Here is a 23,861-nt window from a genome sequence, read left to right as displayed (position 1 = left end):
TATAATTGTTAAGATTCCAGAAACTCAACAAAAGAACAAAGTTCTACAAGCAGTGAGAGAAAAGAAACAAATCGCATACAAAGGAAAGCCCATCAGAATCACAGCAGACTTCTCAACACAAACCATCAAGGCAAGAAGAGCTTGGAGTGACATATTCCAACCCTTAAAAGAAAACAGCCTCCAACCCAGATTGATGTACGCTGCAAAATTATCTTGCAAAATTGATGGAGAAATAAGATACTTTCATGACAAAGAGCACCTTAGGGACTTCATGAATACCAAACCAGCACTCCAAAGAATTTTACACAATATCTTAGGAACAGATATTGAGGATCACAGCCCCAGGAAGCAAAGCAGAATGAACCCATCTGGCATGACAAGAAATTAAATGTAAAGGGGGAGAAACTAACAAAAAGAAAAAGTCATGGCAATGACAAGTCAATACGTTTCAGTTATAACCATCAATGTTAATGGTCTCAATTCACCAATCAAAAGAAATAAACTGGCAGAATGGGTCAACAAGCCAAATCCAACAATATGCTGAATACAAGAAACACACTTAATTCAAAAGGAAACTCATAGACTGAAAGTTAAAGGGTGGAAAACAATACTCCATGTGACAGGAACCCGAAAAAAAGCAGGAGTAGCTATCCTCTTGGCAGATCAAGTAGATTTCAAACCAACACTGATTAAGAGAGACGAAGAAGGACACTACATCCTTGTAAAGGGAACAATCCAAGAGGAAGAGATGACAATCATAAATATCTATCCACCAAACACTAGTGCACCCAACTATATAAAACAAATACTAACAGACATGAAAAGTCATATATGCACTAATACAATTGTGGTGGGGGACCTCAACACCCCACTGTCACAAATAGATAGATCAACTAGACAAAAAAATAAGTAATGAAATACTAGAACTCAATCAAACTCTTGAACAAATGAAATTAACAGATATTTGCAGAGTCTTCCACCCCACAAAATCAGAATAACATTCTTCTCAGCTGCACATGGGTCATTCTCAAAAATAGACCACATACTCACACATAGAACATGTTTAAGTAAGTGCAAAGGAATTGAACTTATCCCCTGTATATTACCAGACCATAGTGCAATGAAATTGAAGATCCATAGCAAAAGAAACTCAAAAAATTTCATAAACACTTGGAAATTGAACAACACACTTCTGAATAACCAATGGGTCACAGAGGAAATTAAAGAAGAAATCAGACAGTTCCTTCAATTAAATGACAATGACAATACAACATATCGGAATCTGTGGGACACAATGAAAGCAGTCTTACGAGGGAAATTCATAGCAGTGAATACGCATATTAGGAAAACAGAACGAGCCCAATTAAACAACCTGATGCTGAACCTCAAGCTTCTAGAAAAAAAAGAACAGGACAACCCCAAAGCTCATACAAGGGAGGAAATTATAAAGATCAGAGAAGAAATCAATGCAATGGAGACTAAGAGAATGATACAAAAAAATCAATGAAGCCAAGAGTTGGTTCTTCGAAAGAATCAACAAAATTGACAAAACCTTAGTGAACCTTATCAGAAAAAGGAAAGAAAAGGCCCAAATCCATGCAATTAGGAATGAAAAGGGTGAAATGACAACAGACCCAGCAGAAATCCAGAGGATCATCAATACCTACTTCCAGAACCTATATGCCAATAAGATGGACAACACAGAAGAAATGGACAGATGCCTAGATACATATGAATTACCAAAGTTGAACGAAGAAGACCTAAAAATTCTGAACAACCCAATATCAACCAATGAAATTGAAAATGTAATTAAAAACTTATCAACTAAGAAAAGCCCGGGCCCTGATGGCTTCACTGCTGAATTCTACAAGACATTTAGAGAGGAACTACTGCCACTACTGTTTAAACTCTTCAATGAAATTGAAAGGGAAGCAATACTCCCAAATTCATTCCTGGAAGCAAGCATCACCTTGATCCCCAAAGCAGAGAAAGACCCAACTGAAAAAGAGAACTATAGGCCAATCTCACTAATGAACATAGATGCAAAAATCCTTAATAAGATAATGCCAAATAGAATGCAAAAGATCATCAAGATGATCATACACCCTGATCAAGTGGGATTCATCCCAGGGATGCAAGGATGGTTCAATATATGCAAATCAATCAATGTAATACACTATATCAATAGAGCCAAGGACAAAAACCATATGATTATCTCCATAGATGCAGAAAAAGCATTTGACAAAATTCAACATGCATTTATGGAAAAACCCTACAAAATATTGGAATAGATGGTCTCTACCTCAAACTGATAGAAGCCATCTATGAAAAACCAACAGCCAATATCATACTAAATGGTCAAAAACAGATCCTTCACACTAAAATCAGGAACAAGATAAGGATGTCCACTATCACCACTCTTGTTCAATATAGTTCTGGAAACATTAGCCATGGCAATTAGACAAGAGAAAGAAATAAAAGGAATAAAGATAGGAAATGAAGAAGTCAAATTGTCATTATTTGCAGATGACATGATACTCTATATAGAAGACCCCAAGAACTCCACCAAAAGTCTTCTAGACTTAATAACCAAATTCAGTCAAGTAGCTAGTTACAAGGTCAACACACCAAAATCAATAGCTTTCCTCTACACCAATGACAGACTCACTGAGAGAGAAATAGGGCAAATAATTCCTTTCACAATAGCATCCAAAAAAAATCAACCTAACGGAAGAAATCAAAGACCTCTTCTCTGAAAACTATGGCACTCTGAAAAGAGACATTGAAGATGATATCAGAAAATGGACAGACATCCCCTGCTCCTGGGTAGGAAGGATTAATATAGTGAAAATGGCCATACTTCCAAAACTGCTGTATAGATTTAATGCAATTCCAATTGAAATCCCAGCAGCATACTTCATGGACCTTGAGAAAACAATCCAAAAATTCATTTGGAAGAAGAAGAGACCCAGAATAGCAAAAGCAATTCTAGGTAACAGAGACATGGCAGGGGGTATCACAATCCCCAATCTGCAACTATGCTACAAACCTACTGTGATAAAAACAGCATGGTACTGGCAAAGAAACAGACTTGAGGACCAGTGGAACAGATTAGAAGAGGCAGAAACAATGTCAGACACACTCAGCCATCTCGTCTTCAATAAAGGAGCCAAACACCCTCACTGGCGGAAAAATAGCCTCTTTAATAAATGGTGCTGGAAAAGTTGGGCTTCAACTTGCCAAAGATTAAAACTAGACCTATATCTCTCACCATGCACTAAACTGAAATCAAAATGGATTAAAGATCTAAATATTAAAATAGAAACTCTGAACCAGTTGGAACAGAGGTTAGGTAGAACCCTTGAAGACATCGGTGTAGGAAAAGATTTTATGAACAAAACCTCCGTTGCCCGTGAACTAGCACAAACAATCAACAAGTAGGATCTCTTCTTATTAAAAGGCTTCTGCACAGCAAGAGAAACCACCAGCAGTGTGAAGAGATAACCCACAATGTGGGAAAAAATCTTCACCTGCTCTTCCTCAGACAAAGGTCTACTATCTCGAATCTATAAAGAACTTAAAAAGATCAGACCTCCCAAATTTAAACACCCAATCTGAAAATGGGCATCTGAAATGAACAGACATTTCTCAGACAAAGAAGTAGAAATAGCAAATAAATACATGAAAAAAATGTTCAACATCACTGGTCATTCAAGAGATGCAAATGAAAACAATGCTGAGATTCCACTTCACTCCAGAAAGAATGGCTGCTATCATGAAATCAACCAATAACAAATGCTGGCGGGGCTGTGGGGAAAGAGGAACCCTGCTCCACTGCTGGTGGGAGTGTAGTCTGGTGCAAGCACTGTGGCAATCAGTATGGAGATACCTCAAAGAACTAGGACTGTAAGTCCCATTTGACCCCGCTATTCCACTATCCTTTCCCCTAGCCCTCCCACTTCCTTCCCCTTTGCCCCTTTTCTTCCTATTTCACATTACCTATTATACATTTAGTCCTTATTTACACTTTCAATTTCTCACACCAGAGACACTATTCGGTATTTATACATGTGTGTCCTATTTATTTCACTTTAGAGTATCACCTCAATGTGCATCCACTTAGCTATAAATGTCTCTAATTTCTCATTTTTTATGGCTGAGTAGTACTCCATTTTATAAAAAAGCCACATTTTCTTTATCCAGTTTCCAGTTGATGGGCAATTGGGCTGCTTCCAAGTTTTAGCTATTACAAATTGTGCTGCTATGAACACGGGTGCACATGTATCACTGTGGTATGATTCTTTTAATTCTTTGAGGAAGATACCCAGCAGGGGAATAGCTGGGTCAAATGAGACTTCCAGTCCTAGTTCTTTGAGGTATCTCCATACTGATTTCCATAGTGGTTGCACCAGTCTACACTCCCACCAGCAGTGGAGCAGTGTTCCACTTTCCCCACAGCCCCACCAGAATTTGTTATTGATTGATTTCATTGTGTTGGTTAATCATGATTGCCAACTTGACTGGATTAAGGGACTCCTGCAGAAGTTGGAGAGTGAAAGCACTAATGTTATCAATGGGTGAACTCATTGATGAGTTCATAGCTGAATAGGCTAGTAGGAGGTGGGGCCTTGCTGGAGATGGATTATGGGAGCTTGACCTTGGAGACCATATCTAATCCCTGAGCCCCTCTGACACTCTTTTATGCTCCATTTCTTGGCTGACATGCATTGAGTAGTTTTGTTTCACCATGCCCTTCCACAATGATGTTTCTACCCTGGAGCCAGTAAAAATCTTCTGAAACTGTGAGCCAAAATAAATCTTCGCTTCTTTAAGCTGTGGGTGGTATGTGGCAGGTATTTTGTTCCAGCAGTGGGAAAGTGGAATAATACAATGAGTTTATGCAGTAAGTAATTAAATGCACTTTCCAACAACAGTTTGAAAGATAATAGAAAATTCCAATTTACCAATTCAGTAGGTTTCAAATTATTTTGATTATAACTCATAGTAAGAACTAGATTTGACATCATGATATAATAATAATGTGTGCATTTCTATTGATAAATTCATGTAACTGAAGCAAATGCTGAAGTTTTACCAAATAATATTTGCCCCTATTACAAGCAAGCCCCTGTGATATTTTAATTCTTTCTCTCCTCAGTTCTGTTCTACTCTATTTCACTTTGAAATTCTGGTTGTAATCCACTAAATTTGTTTCAAGAACCTATAATATGTTTGAAAAATATTGCAGTGTGCCTGCTGCCCTGGCCATTGGTTAAGACCAAATTGCAAGTTCTAGAGGACTAATCACAGGTGAGGTTCCTGCAAGTGAGAAAAATCCTCAGGCAAGTCAGTTTCTCTTCAGTGTCAAAGAAAAAGGCTGATGTGGCCACACAGGGATGGATCACAAAACAGTATATATGAGCTGCCAGCCCTGGGCAAGGCTCAGTAGGAGAGGTGTAGATCATCTGTCTGTGCTTCATCAGGAATGTTGAGTATGGATGTCAGCAAAATTCACCCTTCTTGAATGCCACTGTAAAGAATTATAAAGTGAAATCTAATTTGAGTGACCAGAGAAAAGGCAAAAACAGGTAACTCTGGGGTCTTACTAAACATTTCAATAAGGAGAGGAGTCCATTAAACTTTGTGACAGTTTCACAGAGAGAAATTAAGTTAGGAAATGGTTGCAAGTACAAGTGGTGTTACCTGTACTTTCCAGAGCCTCCCCACACCCCATTACCCATCCTGCCTCAAAGTCCACTTTTCTTGCTATGTTATCTAGGGAACTGGGAAACAGACCATTAAAAATTTTTGTCTGATTTCTCTGGGATTTCTTTTTCTGTTCACATCAGAGAAGTCTGAAGGAAGACAGCCCCCAGGGGAGTGTGTGCTCACCCTGCTAGTGGCCAAACCCATGCTGAGATGAACGGACAATCTGAGATCATGCAGGAAAGCACACATGACAAGTACCAGGCACCATAAAAACACCTATTATTTCTGGCAGATCTTGTCAAAATGATTACATTTTCCAGTGCTCAGAAACCAAACTAAAAATTCAGTTTCAAAACAAAATGATTCCCATCTGTGAAGGCTCCAGAACACTCCCTTAATGTAATACGGATGATGATGAAAGTCATGCGACCAACATACCTTGTTTAAGACATTCTCTAGCTGCTTAAGGCAAGCTTCTATCGGTGTTCTCTTCTCACCTTTCACAGATGTGCCTAATGACATAGAAGGGGGTGGGCCCCTCTGTTCTACCTCAGGCAGTCACCGAGGAAAACAGGATTGTGGCTTCCAGAATAAATAATGGAAATTGCCACCACTGGGGTCCAAAGGGTATCACAAGGATGCCAAAGCATTCAAGTCACCATCTCCTTTTGTTTTGAATGGTAGGGTGTTAGGCTGGAGCAATTTTAAAGATTACCTTTTTCAATTCTCTCAACATATCCCAAGTCATATGAGATACCTGGGAATGGCCTTCACTTCCAAGCTCATCTTCTCCAAATAAGTCCTCAAGTAACTCACACTTTCCATTTTCTTCATTCCAATAAACAATGTCCTTACTACAGAGTCCAGTGGTTCATTTCTCTGTTTTTTCCATGTGGATAATATTCCACATCTCTGTATATGTTGCAACTTCCTTCTTTGGCCTTCCTTCCTGATTCTCTGGCACATAGAATTGTACTCTCCTCCCCTGTTGACTGAGTACAAAGTCTACTTCACACAGGAGAACAAAGCTGAGGAAGGTATCTTCTAATATCCTCATAAGACAAGTTCATCCAGAAGGATAAAGTAAATTTCTGAAGAGGAATCTGATAATGTGAGAGACTTTGCTGAATTTTCCAAGCAATCTCCTGTGTTGAACAAGGCGTGATCAGTGTGATACTTTCAGTTGTCTGAAAACAGAACCCCTGCCTCAAACAGCCTTCAATAATATCAATGTATTGTCTTACATAAGTGAAGTCCAGAAACCTCTTGGGTTCCAGGAAAGATGTGGTTCAGTGCTATTCAGTAATGTCATCAAGGACATAGGTTATTTTGGTCCTTGTGTTCTGCTGTCCTCAGCATTAACACCATGAGCAGACTGGTTCTCTGAGTCTCAAGACAGCTGCCATTGGATATCCGGTGGCATTTTTCTTGTCCATAGCTAATAGAAAAGAATGAATGAAAATGACCACCCCAAAGCCCTCTTGTTTAGTATGATTGAATCAGAGTAAGTCAAAAGCCCATCCCAGGCCCAGTAACAGTTGTCAGAAGAATTCTGAGTTGTTTGGTATCAATAGCAGCAGCATCGATCATCTGGACTGGATTATTTTTTGTTGTAGGGGCTGTTCTGTGCATTGCAGAATGTTTGGCAGCATTCCTAGGCTTTATAACACACCACTATCACCAGTCATATAAACTAAAAATTTCTCCAGACATCCTCAAATGTTCCCTGGTTGAAAAGCTGCTGGCATAGACTAACGAGGTTATTTATCTCTGTGCCTCGGTTTCTCATCTGTAAAATGGGAATTATAATAATAGCTGTCATAATCATTATGAGAATTAAATGAGTTAATTTATAAAAATATAAAGAATACAATAAGAAGTCTATAAATGTTAATTATTACTTTCATCCACTTATCTTATGTCTGGAATGTAGGAGGTAGTGAATAAAATTTTCTGAATAGTGAATTTAATAGAAAAGTCTTTTGACCCATGTAGCACTGATACAGTTTAGCAAAATAGTATTCTGCAATGCCACTCCTGCTGAAAATTTCTCAAGGTGGGATTATTCTAAATTTGTGAAACATTCCACTTCTTCATTTGAAAAGAAGCCTGATGTCCCCACTGAAATATAAGGAGATTATACATATATATATATGTGTGTGTGTGTATCCATATACACATGTGTCTACATACATACAAGCAGACTCCACCAAAAAAGGTATACACCAAGAAAAGAAAAACTTGTATAAATATTTTCAAGCTAAATTTATTGAGGCTGGGTGCTGTGGTGCATACCTGTAATCCTAGCACTTGGGAGGCTAAGGCAGGAGGATCGCTGTGATTTGGAGGTCAGCCTGGGCTACATAGTGAGTTCAAGCCCAGCCTAAACTACATGGAGAGACCTTGTCTCAAAAAAAATAAATAAATAATAAATAAATAAATAAATAAATAAATAAATAAATTTATTGAGTCATCATGAAATTAATACAAGTTACCTGTGGCCTCTAACTACAAGAGGTACTCAAAATGGTGGCCATTAGCTTCCAGAAATTAGTATGGCAAACTACTAAAGTGCATATACAATATTTTGGCAGCCTCTGTGTGTGTGTGTGTGTGTGTGTGTGTGTGTGTGTGTGTGTGTGTGTATGTAAAACCTGTTACCATTCATAATTGTTTTTGGCCACTCCACCTTGAGAAAGGTAGGCTACTAGGAGTCAGGGGCCTTAAGTGGCTTTGCTGATTCATTTAAAGCCTGGAATAAATCGGCTCTGGATTGTATCCTGGAAACCAAAACCATGCTGTATAGTGTTGGAAATACAGTCTGAAGTCCAATGAAAAAAGGTGGTGAGGGCCAGGGATTTAGCTCAGTGGTTCTGCCGCCTGCCTCACAAGTGCAAGGACCTGAATTTGATCCCTGGTACAAAGAAAAAAGAAAAAAGAAAGAAAGAAAGAAAGAAAGAAAGAAAGAAAGAAAGAAAGAAAGAAAGAAAGAAAGAAAGAAAGAAAGAAAGAAAGAAAGAAAGAAAGAAAGAAAGAATAAAGGTGGTGAGTAGTATGATATAATGTTAAAGTGTTTGCATTTTCTATTTTGCTGCATTGATAACAATGATAATTTTTTCTTTGAACAGAGCCCACACAATTTTACAACTCACTCTCACATACCTCTCTAAAAGTATTGTTGGAGTAAAAGGGGAGTGAACCCTACTGATAAAGATATTTTATTTATAACAATTGACCTTTGGGGTCCTGAAGGAAAATCTAAACAGACAAAAAAATTGGCCAAAGTTCAAGTCCTGAAAATATCATGACCAAAGCAGCCAGGTGATGATCATCAAGCCTTTCACAGAGGGAAGGTAGTGGCACAAGCATGTCCCCAGGGCCGTTTCTCAGTGAAGGAGCATGGAGTGGGTGTGAGGGAGTGACAGGGCAGATGTGATACACAGCAGGAGCTAAGTGTGGTGGAGTGGAACACATGGTCACTATTTCGAATGCCACCAATAAGTCCAGGAAAAGATTTTACAATAAATGCATAATTACACATAAACTCCAAGGATGATAAAATGAGACAGGAGGCATCACTGGGTAACAAACATTGTAATCGGGAAAAGAAGGAAATGAGGGGTGTGTGAGTGTGTGTGTGTGTGCATGCGTGTGTGTATGTGTGTGTGCGTGTGTGTGTGTGTGTGTAGGAAAGAGCTAAGGTCTCTTCACAGCAGAGAAATGTATTAGTCAGCTCAGCTATCATAATAAAATACCACACACTGTGACTTAACCAATAGAAATGTACTTCTCACAGTTCTGGTTGATGGAAGCCCCAGATCAAGGTGGTGGCCAATTGGGTTCCTGGTGAGGGCTCACTTCCTGCTCTCAGATGGCTGCCTTCTCACTGTGTCCTCATGTGGACTTTCCTCAGTGCTCTCTGAGAGTTCCCTGGGTGGCTTCCTCTTCTTATAAAGGTGCCACATCTATCTGATTAGAGCCCTAGCCTGGCAGCCTCATTTAACCTTAATTGCTTTTTTCCAAGACCCTACCTCCAAATATAGTCACATTGGAAGCTGAGGCTTCTACATATAAATTTTAAGGAACATAATTCAGTGCACAATAGAAATCAATAGAAGATAAAATTGGTAAAATTAAGAAATAACATATTATTCAGTAAAATGTTGGTAAATATAGGAAAAATAGCTAAGAGGCAGAAGAGATGGCAAAGAGCAGATAACAAAAAGTACAGAAAACAGGCAGGGAAACTGATTTTTTGTTACAAGTCTTATAATTCTATTTGCCTTTTTAAACACACTAAATAGATTGCTTTGGTTAAAATAGAAATTTTGCTTATTTTAAAATAATAGTGATATTGACAATTATTATCTGCCTGCAGAATTCAATCTTCCATGAAGTTTTGTTTGATTAAGGCAGAGAGGAGGGCTTATCCTTTATTGTCCAAACTAGAGCACTTTGGAGAATGAAAGGAAGCACTATTAGCAATTACAAGGGGAAAACAGGTGCAAAGTTGAGCAACACCAGACAAACTGGACTCTGTGATCAGCTTCCTTAGGAGACAACCAAGGTTTTCTCTGGTAGAATATACCAGGCTGAGGGCTGGGTATTTAGCTCAGTGGTTTCGCCACCTGCTGTGCAAGCGCAAGGACCCGAGTTCGATCCCCGGTACCAAAAAAAAAAAAGCAACTATACCAGGCTGAAGAGTTTCTTCAGTGACACAGAAGGAATAGGTTGGCCAGATGAATAACATCCATACGACTAAATGGTAACTATGCAGGTAGGTGGCCCCTGACCCCTCTGCCAGAATTCCACATCCTTCCATATTCTGTAAACTCACAATTATCTCACAGTTAAGAGAGGGTCCCTGACAGCATGTGGCACTGCGAAGTCTAAGCAGCTGAACGTGTATGCACAAATCAGGCAAACTTGACTTAAAGGCTCAGCTCAACCACTGACAAGTATGATAACCCAAGTGTGTTAGGCAAGGTAACCAAAGATCTTAGCTCTCCTCCCACACCTCCCAATTATTATTCATTCCTCCCCGCCTTAACCTATAATAATCAGATCTGGACAGGAAAAGAAAAAGGTCTTGTGTAATATCTTGGAGACTTAACACTATAACACTGGGCAATGAAATGGAAAGCATTTTTGAGGAAAGCTTCTAATTGTTATTTAATATTCTTTTCTATAATTAAAACATATTCTTCCTACTTTAATTGCCCTGTTTTATAGGTAAAAAATTAAATACAAAGGAATTAAACAACTTGACCAAAAGCGTAGAGGTAGCAGATGTTGGAGTAGCAATTTGGAAACTCTTGGTTTAGTACCCAACAACATTGTTTGCTATTATAATAGAAAATTGAGGTACTGAGAATTAAGAAGTTAGCCTGAAAATTACAGTTGGTTGCTAAGAAGCAGAACACCACCTGGTAAGAGCAATCACCATTAGGGAACTGACCTACAACTCCTGAAGCTCCCAGAAGGTCACCGTCAGAATCTTCAGCCATCCTTCCTCCAGTGAGCATAGCCCTCAGTGGCTTGGTGCAATGGTCTCTATTCCCTAGAGTCGTGTGCGTGTGTGTGTGTGTGTGTGTGTGCGCGCGCGCACTTGCTTTTCAGAAACACAGCAGATAAAATCAGTCTCTGATCATTCACCCCTAGATTGTCTGAAGCTGACAACTTCCAAGGAAGCCTCCATACATTCTTTTGTATTTTGCTCTATTTATCCATCAATTGCCTTTGTTCTTCCCAAAAGTGACACGGGACAATGGAGATGCAAATAGTGCCCCAAATCTCTGGCTTCAATGGGAGACAAGTGAACCATAATATTACTCTTTTCATAGTCTGACAGGAGCTTGAGAAGAAAAAGCCCTAATTCTGTATGGTTAATGTATTTTGGCTTTAGTGAGAAACAATATTTCCCATGAAGAAAAAGAGCAGTGCATTAAAAGAATGAGAAGCCATACCATCAGATGGGAAAATTCAAAAACATATCTATGAGGCAGGAACTTAAATTTCAGGACTGACTATACTTGTGTGATTAGAGTGGGCAATTAAACTCCATGAATCACAACTTCTTCATCTTTGTAACAGACTGAGTATACAAGAGTGTCAGGCAGGGCATTACAATGCAGTAAGTTCTAGTTTATGTTCCAATTTGTTTCCTCTTAGCATGTAATCAAGGAGACAAATAGACAAGAAGAGATATTTTCTCTTGAGCCTTTTTCTCTCTCAATCATTGGAATAATGGCTTTTGCATCTGTTACCTAGAGGTAGAGATAAATGAAGTTCTAAGACTGCCTGGAAAGATTCTCTGAATATCAACAAAGCCTCTTGCTTTGCACAGAGCATCTTAACACATGTTAAAAGGCTCAAAGAGGCCAAGGGAGGGTGAATGGGGGGGTGGTGGTGAGAATGATCAAAGTATGTTATGAACACATACAAGTCTGCCAAAATGAAACCTATTAATCTGTATAACAAATATGCACCAGTTTTTTTTTTTAAAAGATGTGAAACAAAAAAGAAGGAAAATAAACAAAACAAAAGATCAAGAAGGGCTAGACATGTAGCTCAGTGATAGAACACTTGCTCACTATAAATGAGACTCTGGGTTTGATTCCTAGCATCTCAAAAAAGAAAAAAAAAAGAATGAAACTGTAGAACTTGTAAAATAAAACATATGGCCAAATTCTTGCCATTTTTGGATAGGCAAAATTTTCTTAGATGATTCACAACTCATGAAGCATAAAAATAAAAACTTTTTGAAAAATTGGTTTTCACAAAAATAAAAAATTTCTGCCCTTTGAAAGACATCGAGAAAATGAAAAGGCAAGCAAAACTTGGGTAAAATAACCTCAATTCGCATATTAACAAAGGACTTGTATCCAAAAGATATAAAGAACCCTTGCAAATAAATGATGAGACAATATAATTAAAAATGAATAAAAATGGCCAGGCGTGGTGGCACATGCCTATAATCCCAGCACTCAGGAGGCTGAGACAGGAGGATCACTGTGAGTTCGAGGCCAGACTGGGCTACCTAGTGAGTTCAAGGCCTAGACTAAAAGGAAGATCTTGTTTCAAAAAACTAAAAATAAAAAATAATAAAATAATAAAATTAAAATGCTTTACTATTTACATCTCACAAATAGAAATAGATGAATGGCTTTTAAAAGATGCTTAATATTACTAGGTAAATCAGTATAAATTAAAGTCATTTGTATGTGATATATTCTTTGATGACTAAAATTTTAAAAATAAATGTGTTAGTTTCCTCTTGTTGCTACAACAAATTATCACAAACGTAGTGGCTTAAAACAACACAAACCTATTATCCTATAGTTCTTGACATCAGAAGTCTGAAATGGGGTTTATAGGCTAAAATCAAGGTGTCTGCAGAGTTACATTCCTTTTGCAGGCTTTAAAGGGAGAGCCTATGCTTGACTTTCCTAGTTTTTTAAAGGCTGTCCTCATTCCTTAGCTGGGGGCTGCTTCACACAGCCTGTTTTCATCTTCCTATCTCTTCCTCTAACCCTTCTACATTCATCGTCCATCTTTTAAAGAGTCTTATGATTGTTTTGGCCCAATTGGATAATTCAGGACAATCTTCCCATCTCAAGATCCTTAACCATATCTACAAAGGCCCATCTACCACATAAGGGAATATATTCACAGATTCAGAGGGACATCTTTGAGGGCTATTACACTGCCTGCCACAGTTACCATCTGTTAGTAAAAGTGTTGTGATTGTTGATTTTATGTGTAGAGCTGACTGGGAGAAGTGATACTTAGAGAAGTGATCAAATATTATTTCTAGGTTTGCCTGAGGGTGTTTTCAGAAGAGATTAATGTTTAAATTGGGAGACTGAATAAAGTCTCCCAGTGTGGGCAGGTATCACCCACTCTGCTGAGGGCCCAAATAGTACTAAAAAGTAGAGGAAGGGGGAATGCTCCCTTTCTGTTTGAGCTGGAACAGCTGTTGTCACCTGCCCCCGGACATCAGTGCTTCTGGCTCTTAAGTCTTCTAACCTGATTTGTTGGGCAGAGACTGATCCTATGCCCTTATGTCCTCCCTTTCTCAGCCCTTTGGCTGTGAATTAAATCATACTGGCTTTATTGGTTTTCCAGACTGCAGATGACTTCTCAGCTTCCATGATCATCTAAGCTCAATTCCTGTAAGAAATTATACATACACATACACAAACACACACATGCATGCACATACACTATATAATGATGTTTCTATCAACACGGGATGGCAAATACAATGATGGTGCCATAAGATTATCATAGAAGTGAAAAATGCTATCACTCCTGAACTTGTAGCTGTCCATCTGTCATAGCACAATGCATTACTCGTGTGCTTATGGTGATGTTGGTGTGAAAAGACCTATTGTGCTGCCAGTTGTGTAATAATACAGCACAAATAATTGTTTATAGTACATGTAACTTGATAATAAAGAACTATGTTACTGGTTTATCTATTTACTATACTATACTTCTACCATTACTTGAGTGTACTCCTTCTAACTTACTTTTTCAAGTTTACTGTAAAATGGTATGTTACCTTTTCTCAGCAGCAGCTACATGCATCTCATGTGTCTCATATCTCCTCGTTGCATCAAGAGGCCATGTCAAGTTACTGACCTATACCACCATGTATAAGTACATTCTATGGCACCTAATTTCTCTGAGCATCCACACTCCTCTCTTGAGTGTATCCTGTCTCCCTCTAAGAAATCCTTCTCATGTCTCTTTTATGGACACATCTTGGAAATTCTTTCTCTATGACAGGAGTCAGTGAACCAGCAAACTGATTTAAAGAGAGTGGGTTAAGTTCCTTATTTCAGCTTGGGGACCCTCAGACCCAGCCTAGTGACATTTATCTTGGTGACACAGATGGCACCTAAAAAGAGAAATGGAAACTGCAGAGAGGGCCACTTGTGTACAGGCAAAAGATGCAAAACTGAAAAACATCTCATTTCTGATGACCGCCAGACTAAGGGTGTTCGTGACTATGGGCTTTTTGAGACTACTGAAGGATGATGGTTCTTCAAAAGATGGAACTTGATATTTCTATGTTAGGATAGTTATTTGATTTCCCCATAGCTGTAGAACCCAGGATTGTATCCCTTAGAACTCATTAAATCATTGTTATATAGTGCATATTCCTGCTACATACTGCTCATCTCTGATTGTGAACAGAGGCCTGAAACTAATCATACAGAGAAATGAGGTTCTAGCCTATTTGCAAGGTTTCAGAAAGACCCTATTTTACTGTCCTCTCACTAATGTGGACTTTTCTTACCTGAGAACCCTGGGATGATGGACTGAAAGCTTCACCAAATTCCAACTCCTGATTTACATAGGAAACATACAATGAGATGTTCTTATAAATAGTTCTTGGAGAAGAAAACAAGAATACGACATCCACTAATTCATCTGCTTATTCATTTCATATTTATTTAAACATTACAGAGAAGTTACTAAGGCAAGTCACTGTTTTGGTGCTGGGGATGTATTAAATCCTATTCTCAAAGTATCATGTTCTAACAATTGTTACCTCTTTCCCTGTCATGCCTTCCCTGTTGTTGGCCAAATTCCACCACCCAATCTGGATGTTCATCACAGCCTGACAGCCAGAACTGGTCCTGGGCTGACTGAATGTTGCTCCCCTTGTGGGAGGAGAATGGTTCTCTTGAGATGGGAGATCCCTGTGAGTTGACCAATCAGGCAGGAAAGGACAAGCCTCCCCTTTCCTATTCTCCCCCACTCTTCTCAGTAAGTTGTAAGGAAATGGTGAAAAACTGGGCTGTGATTCACACCAGGGACCCTTAATAATTGTTCCCACACACCTCTCTTGCTTTTTAATGGAAAGAAAATGGGTGATGTAGATAGTTTACACAATTTCAAAACTGAATTGAATTCAGTTCTATAAAATAGATTCTAAGTTACATCATGAATAATAGTATGGGAACATAGAGATCCAGATCCAAGCCAAAGAAACACAAACAGCCTGTTCCTAACAGTCCTTGTGAGTGAACAAACATGACCGTGTGAGTGCTCTGGCTCCCCAGATGTTGAGCAGCTACACTTCCCTGAAAAGGAACAAGCTCTGGAAAGCTGAGCCTTGGCTTGATTCTCAGAGCATGTGAGTCATCTACACTGGGCCTGGCACTTAGTAGGGACACTCTGTTAGGTGGCTTGCACTGTCCTATTTGGTGACCTGTGATAGTTACACAGGGTACACAGTGTCTCTATGTTTATAACAGTGCCTGGGTTACAGGAGAAATTTCAAAATGTTTTGAATGAATTGGTGAAAAACAGTTATATTATAGAGTTATTTTCTCTGTTTATATGATAGTTTATAAAGCATCAAATAGTCCTATCTGGAGAAAGAACAATGGTTTTACTAAAATCTGCAAATGCATGAACTTTTACTGTACTCAGCACATATTGCAGTTGGGACATCAGTAAAGAATAATAACTGTCTCCTAGAAGCTACATTTTTTTCAGTACTGAGGACTGAACTCAGGGCCTTGTGCATACTAGACAAGCACTGTACTGCTGAGTTACAGCCCCATTTCAAGAAGCTACAATTCTGTGTGTGCATGTATGTGTGTGAGGCTTGGGTGGGGTTGAACAGGGGTCAGTTACAAATGTAGAATGTATTATGAAAGAATACATGGAATTGTAGAGAAAGAAAATAAGTCATTTTTTGGAAATAAAAGGCTTTTGGGAAGCAATGGAATTGAGCTAAACTTGAAAGAGAAAGTTGAGCAAACATTCCAAGAAAGGGGAATCCATGAACAAAAGCAGAAAGCTGTAGGAAGGGAGAGTATATTTAGGAAAGGGCCAGAAAATCCTGTAAAGACAGTGAGCTGTCTGTCTTCATCCTGAACCATTGTCTCATTTTGCACTTTTAAGAATAGTTTGATCCCTTTTTGAAACTCAAACATCATTAAAAAAAAAAAAAAGCTTATTCCAGAGTCCCTGATTTAGGGATTAGAATCAAAGAGGTTTGTTGAAGAAAAAATGAACTCTGACCACTCCTAAGGTATTGCATGGTCTCTGCCCTGTCCACACATGTAGTAGCTTCTAATCTTCCACTCAACCTCAGTCACCCATCAAAGCAAGTCTTTCTTTAAAAGGCATAAGCAGGAGGCCAGCCCAAGGTGTTATTTTGACAGAAGACGTATGTCTAAGTGAGGCTAACCATATTGCCCTTAACTGTTCCTTCTTGTGATTCAGAAACAACCTGAACTCCTCTGACATGACAAGCATTAGGAAATCTACCCAACTGATTGACAGATCTCTCCCAAGACAGCCTAAAATGTCCAAACAGTGTACAATAAGCACATTGACAATGATTAAATTAAATAGCTTCTCTTGGGTTTTCCTGTCACATTGGTAGAAGTAATATGGAAAACTGAATCCCTGAGGAAAATAGTGGCCACTTGTGTTGGCAGTGCATTTCTAGTGCAGCGAGAGGCTTTAGGCTTTGAACTAGGCTTAAAGCTGTTTGCTTAAGACAACATGCTGCAAACCCTGTGGAATAAACAGCAAGCTACCACCAGTACACCCTGAACTGACTTTCTGTGGAAACTCCCTAGGGGCCCAAGGTTGCATAAAATTCAACAGGAAAAGAAAACATAACACCCTCTAAACACCCTTTCCTCACTACAGGGTTCTGTAATCTTTGAAATTGCCAGTTACTACTTGCAAAATCAATCTACTATAAAGATACTTCACAGTAAGTAGTTTTTATTGGTAAATGGGGCAGCTCCTTTAGGATAGTTGGTCAGAGAATCGTATGATCTAGAACCCTCTGTCTTGAGCTTTAAGTTGATTAGTAAAAACTTTGGGCAAGATTTTCCTAATCAATTACAGACAGAGCTCTTAAAACACTTGTTCATATTGTGGTGATACATATTTATGTGTACATTATGTATTTGTTTACTTAAGGTAACTGTCCTGGAAGGCAAAGGGAATGAATGATGCTGCCTCCTAGTGGAAAAGATAGGAAAATTGAGAGAAATAACCATTTAGAAGTTGGAACAATTGGAGAGGATCTTGGTCACTAGATTAAAATACAGACTTTACTCTTCCCTGCTTTTTAAGGATCTGACTTTATACAGAAACATATAAGATCTCTTTCTAAAGATCTATACAGCCTCCCTTTGATAGTCCATTCAAACTTACCAGCCAAAATATGTTATCATTTTTTACATGCTCCGGAATCACAGAGGATGCCAAGGAAATATTAGGGAGGTTTTGTCCCTCAAAATACATATGTATATCTGGGAGTGGTGGCCCATGCCTGTAATACCAGCACTTAGGAGGCTGAGGCAGGAGGATTGCCACAAATTCTAGGCCAGCCTGGGCTATATAGTGAGTGCAAGGCCAATAGTAAGACTCTGTCTCAAAAAAAAAAAATTATGTATAATTCAGAAGTAGGATTTTTTTCAATAGAATTTGTATGTATAATTCAGTGCCAGAGACCAATCTGCACCTGAAAACAATCAGTGATAAGTCTTCATCTGTGTAGCTCAGTCTAAATGTCAAGAGTGCAACATTCTTTTGGATTCCTCTGCCCACAGAAGTGAGCCAATGCTCCCTAATTTGACTTTCAAAGATCTTTGCAATCCACTTGCACATCCAGAGCCTGCTTAGTCACATCTCTTACTATTTCTCTCTTATATTCCATGTTTCAAGCATTCTAGGACCTGACTAAAGGATACATCATCCAGGGAGCCAGTCTCTAAGGTGTTCCTTCACATCACTCAAAACCTAGCAAGGAACAGGATGGAAGTGTCCAAACTCCTCAGGGAGAGGACCTGAGGTGTGATCCTGTAATAAACTGCTAAGGGTAAAAAGTGATGCCCTTGTGGACATGCTTGAGTGACAGCAAATCATTCCTGAACTCTTTGTAAGGAGAGTGGGTCAACCTAACTGCAGAACATTGTCTGACTGCCCCATGGAATTGCCCTCCTTGGGAAAACTGAGAACCACTGCCTGCTGTCATCAGAGAGCCCTCCTATGTACCACTGCAACACCTAGCTTCTCCTCTAAACGAAATCAGTTAAAAGGAACACCTAATTATGAGACAGCTCACAGTGGGCTGGTCATGCCCCCCTGGATCACTCATGCTCCCTCATGCCTCTGTGTGTTTTACACGTTTTCCTGGGACCACCCCACTGGTATTCTGTAACAAGCTAATCTCAAAACTCAACAAAAGCAATCCCTTCCTCTATAAAATCTTACCTGATTCCACAGTATTCCCCAGCCTAGATTGATCTGTATTACACGTCCAGCTTTCAAGGTCACATTGTGCTCAATGTGCATCTCTTATCACAGCCCTGGTTATAATAAGTTATTGGTGCATCTGATCCCGTTATCAAACTGGAAGCTCTCTAGCAGGTGTGGATTGTGTTTTATTCTTCTATATTCTGCAACATCTCACCTAGCTCCTGCTCTTTCGAGTATATCAGTGATTTTTTGTTGTTGTTTTTAGACAAGGAAAAAGAAATCGCTGAAAATGTCTGAGTCATCAAATTAACGGAGAAATACCTGGGTTGGTTCTTGTCAGTGAGGAGGCAGTACTTGAAGGGGTAGGGGGTGGTCCTACCTGCTGGAAGAATGATTGTGAGCAAGAGTATGTGAAGCCAACAGTTAAAGGACACAAGTCCAGCTGTGGAGGTGAAAATTGAACAAAGGTCATTTGATTTGCCTCTGTCCTTCCCAGAGTGTCAAAAAATCAGACATAATGTTATAAATTTTCAATTGGAATTGTGAGCAGACAGAAACTTTGGTTTTAATTCTAGCTCTGAAATCAAGTCTCTCCAGAACTGTATGAATTCAGACAAATTCTTCCAATCACATCTTTCTCCCCCAACTTCCTAAAAAAAGTTCCTCAACACAAGGTCTTTCTCAGGAAGTATTCACAGCATATACGGGAGTAACTAGACTCTAACCAGAATAGTCCTTGGCCTCTGAATTACAGCTCCTACCCATAGCCCTCTTTCAGCCCTGGTTGAAGATTATTTTACAGACGATATTGGGATTACTTTTGAGAATGGTGCTCAGGGCTGTAATCTGTGGGTAGAAAGTAGAAAGTATTGAGCAATGCCTCCTTTTTTGGACAAAATTATTCTGAAATAGAAATATATCATCGATGTTGAGGATTTTTTCATGTATTTATTGTCATTTGCACTTCTTCTGTAAAATGTCTATTCATTTCTGTTGCTCATTTTTTGATGGGTCTTTTATTCTGAGATTCCATCTTATACCAGAAGGAATAACCATCATCAAGAAATCAAATAATAGGGCCAAAAGGATTTAGCTCAGTGGCATAGCACCTGCCTGGCAAGAACAAGGTCCTGAGTTCAATCCTCAGTACCAAAAGAATAACAAATGCTGGTGAGGCTGTGGGAGAAAAAGAAACCCTTCTAGGGCCAGGGATTTAGCTCAATGGTCCTGCCACATGCCTCGAAATCTGAGTTTGATCCCCAGTACCAAGAAAAAATACTTCTACATTGTTGGTGGGAATGTACAACCACTATGGAAATCAGTATGGAGATTCCTCAAAAACTAAAGCTAGAAATTCCATTTGACCCCACTATTCCCCTTCTAGGTATCTTTCTGAAAGAGTTAAAAACATCACCAAGGTAGTGTATGTAAAGGTGCAAATTCCCAATGATGAATCTCATTATATTGTACACCTAAAATATACCAATAAAATTAATTTAAAAATTTTTTTAAAAGTTAAAAGCATCATACCACAGTGATATATGCATATCCATGTTTATAGCAGCCCAACTCATAATACCTAATATTGTAAGCCAGCTGTTATGTTTATCAACAGATAAATGGATAAAGAAAATGTATTTATAGTCACTGGAGTACTACTCTGCCATACAGAAAGATAAACTTGAGTGATTTGTAGGAAAGTGGATGCTCCTTGAGACCATAATGTTATGTGAAATAAATCAGATATATAAGCTTAAATATTGCATGGTTTCTCTTATATGAGAATCTGAAAATATAAAGACCAAAATAAAAGATAAATAACAGGAAGTAGGGAGATTAATCTTTCTCAATTGGAAGGGCATCGAGAAATGGAGGGAGGGGGCCAGGAATTTAGCTCAGTGGTGCCACACCTGCCTGGCAAACGCAAGGTCTTGAGTTTGATTCCTGGTTCTGGAAAAAAAAAAGAGACAGAGAGATGGAAGGAGGGGAGAAGGAGAGGAGGGGCAGGGGAAGAAAAAAGGAATTAAGGTTTGTTATGTACTCTCCATAAGGAATGTAAACATTATGTACTGCAAACGGGTACTAATAAAACAATAAAATGTTCAGTATAGGGAGGGGAGGGGAAAAATAGAAAGAATTAAGATGCAGTATATACATGTATCAACTCCCTATGATGATTGTAATCATTATGTAATCATTATGAAAAATGTACTAATAAAAATAATCAAAAAAGAAACATGTCAGACAATAACATTAGCCAGACTAGAGTTTTCTGTTTCTTGAGATTTTAAAAGAGAGACAGAGTTGGGAAAACAAAAAGAAAGGCATGCTTTCCTCATGAGAGTCAATCTCATGAGAGATTTTTTTCTGGAAAAACAACTTTTAGACCATATTTCAAACTAAGAATAATTGTATCTATACATGGATCTGTAAAGCAGATGAAGTGTCTTTAGAAAGCAAACCTTAAGATCTACAAGTATCCTAATAAAAAATAATGGTAATTAAATATATCATAGATCTAAATCTAAGAGTCAATACTACACTATAAAACTCGTAGAAGAAAATATATAAGAAAATCTTTGTGACCTTGAATTAGCCCAAGATTTCTTTTATTCAACACAAAAAGATCATAAAAGGCAAAATTAATCAACTGGACTTCATCAAAATTGAAAACTACTCCTTTAAAATGTCAATTATATTGATAAACTTATTGTTTACTTATTATGTTAACCTATGATGTTCCAGCATCCGTCTAGGTCCTGCATTATGGCAACAAATTAGATTCCTTTTATTATAATGGATTAAGACAAGAAAATGAACATTTTAGAAAGATTTACCATAAGGAATAACATAAAGCATAGAAAATTATATTAATTAGACTATCTCTATTATATTTTTTTCCATTTAAACTTATAGACAGGACCCAATACCAGAAAATAATAGGAAATACTGAGCAATAACAATGTGCACAGTTAGGTGTGATGGTGCATGCCTATAATCCCCACACTCTGTTAGGATGAGGCAGGAGGAGCACAGGTTCAAGACCAACCTGGACAATTTAGCAACTTCATGAGCTCCTGTCTCAAAATAAAAGAGGATGTAACTCAGTTGGAAGGTCCTGGTTTAATCTCCAGTACCACAGGGGAAAAAAATGTATCCAATAAGTCTTTCATTTGGTCTCTTTTCAATCTCATGCCATTTGAGCAAGAATCCAAGAGTTTGGATAAAGGACAAAGAATATTAGTGCTTTGGAGAATGGTCAGAGACCACATTTCACTCCATATTATTGTACTATGGGACTGCAGAGTCAAGCAGGCCCAGATTTAAAAACTGACTCCTTCCATCAGCTGTGGGATCTCAGACTCTAATGAAATTTTCTACCTTATAAAGTTATTGTAAAGAATAATGAGCTAATAAATGTAAAGTGCAAGGCACATAACTGGATATCAATAAATGGAAACTATCACTGGATGATAATGATGATGAAAATGATGATGATAAAATTCAATCAGTTTCCAGATTTCAGGACTAGACAGCTAGCTTGTTATTTTTGAGAAATATGCCTCCTTCCCCATAATAATCTTTCTTTTGTTGTTGTTGGATAGTCTCATTATGAAGTTCAGGCTGGCCTTGAACCCACTAGGTAGCCCCAGGCTGGCCTCAAACTGGTGGTGATCTTCCTGCCTCTGCCCCCCGAGGGCTGGGATTATAGGCTCCAGCTCCCATAATAATCTTAAAGTCTCAGGGAGGAATGGGAAGTATAAGAGTGAAATAGGGGTATTTCTCTGCCTTCCCACTATTGGGTGCTTATTACTGGTATCACTAACCAACTTACTGTACCTTAGCACTCTTCAGTTACCCTGGACTGGGCTTTGAATCTCTCTTCATACAGTCACATCTGGTCTATTAAGTTTGGCACTGGAAATAAAAATGCATCTGAGTTCCTGACTTAAGAATTCAGTGCACATCCCCTCCAAACCAGAAGAGTGAGTGTAGGTTTATTTTTCCTGCAAGACTAAAGGCTAAAATCCAGCCTAAGGACAGTTCACTAGGGGTTTTAGAAGGGGCTTAGCCAGGCCATAGTACATGTTTGTTTCCTAAATAATCAGTCACTAGTTGATTTTTTTAAAAAAATTGTAACACAGTTCTTCTATTTGTTCTATATTTGGAAGTAAAGTATTTTTTTCATTAAGTTTATTGATATATTTTAAGTATAAAATACAGTTACATATATCATTGGGATCTTGTACCTTTACATGACTTATCTTGGTTCTTTCCCCTCTGACCATTCCCCTGCCCTCCCTTCACCCCGTCCACTTTTCCCTATTTACAAAAACTTTGTTTCCATTTTTTTTCTTTTCTTGTATTTTTTCTTTTCCTTTCTTTCTTTCCCCTACCCCTCCCACTTCCCCCACTCCTTTAGACCTTTTCTTTCTATTACACAATAGCAATTATACATTTTTTTAAATTACACTATCAAGATTTAGAGGACATTACCACAGGGTTTACAGAATTTAAAAGGGTATAGAAAGCATATTACAAAAATCTTGTTTTGAAATAAATTTGACAACTTCTATGAAGTACCTTGGAAGACAAATTAATGAAACTGATTCTGGAAGAAATATAAAATTTGAATAGCACCTATTAAAGAAAGTATATTCCTAGCTTGAAAACCTACCTATATGACAACAACAGGCTCATATACATTTTAACTGATGAATTATATCAAACATTTAAAGCAGAAAAAAGAAGGAACATGGCTCCCTTCATTTTAGGAAATCAACATTGTGCTAATACTAAAACTTGATAGATAATAGAAGAGAAAAGTATGAACATAAATAAAAATTTGTTTAACAAAACAAACTATTAGAAGTCAGATCTGGCAGTATTTATCAAGTGGTTTT

At 38.3% G+C, this 23,861-nt stretch overlaps 2 long non-coding RNA genes across 9 annotated transcripts in view; one reads left to right on the top strand and one right to left on the bottom strand.

The window, feature by feature from the left end:
- LOC106010086 (uncharacterized) overlaps nucleotides 1-23,861 on the top strand; it is a 133,914-nt gene that overhangs the window by 83,862 nt on the left and 26,191 nt on the right. The window lies entirely within an intron of this gene.
- LOC147823118 (uncharacterized) lies at nucleotides 1,899-11,356 on the bottom strand. Its single transcript, XR_015444557.1, has 3 exons — nucleotides 11,168-11,356; nucleotides 6,148-7,498; nucleotides 1,899-5,530 (listed from the first exon to the last, which is right to left on the bottom strand). It is a non-coding gene; the product is annotated as an uncharacterized LOC147823118 (long non-coding RNA).

The sequence above is a fragment of the Heterocephalus glaber genome, unplaced genomic scaffold (assembly GCF_053883595.1).
Source record: "Heterocephalus glaber isolate CG9 unplaced genomic scaffold, H.glaber_assembly_v1.0 deba00001600, whole genome shotgun sequence".
NCBI lineage: Eukaryota > Metazoa > Chordata > Mammalia > Rodentia > Bathyergidae > Heterocephalus > Heterocephalus glaber.
This window is presented reverse-complemented; position numbering and strand designations above follow the sequence as displayed.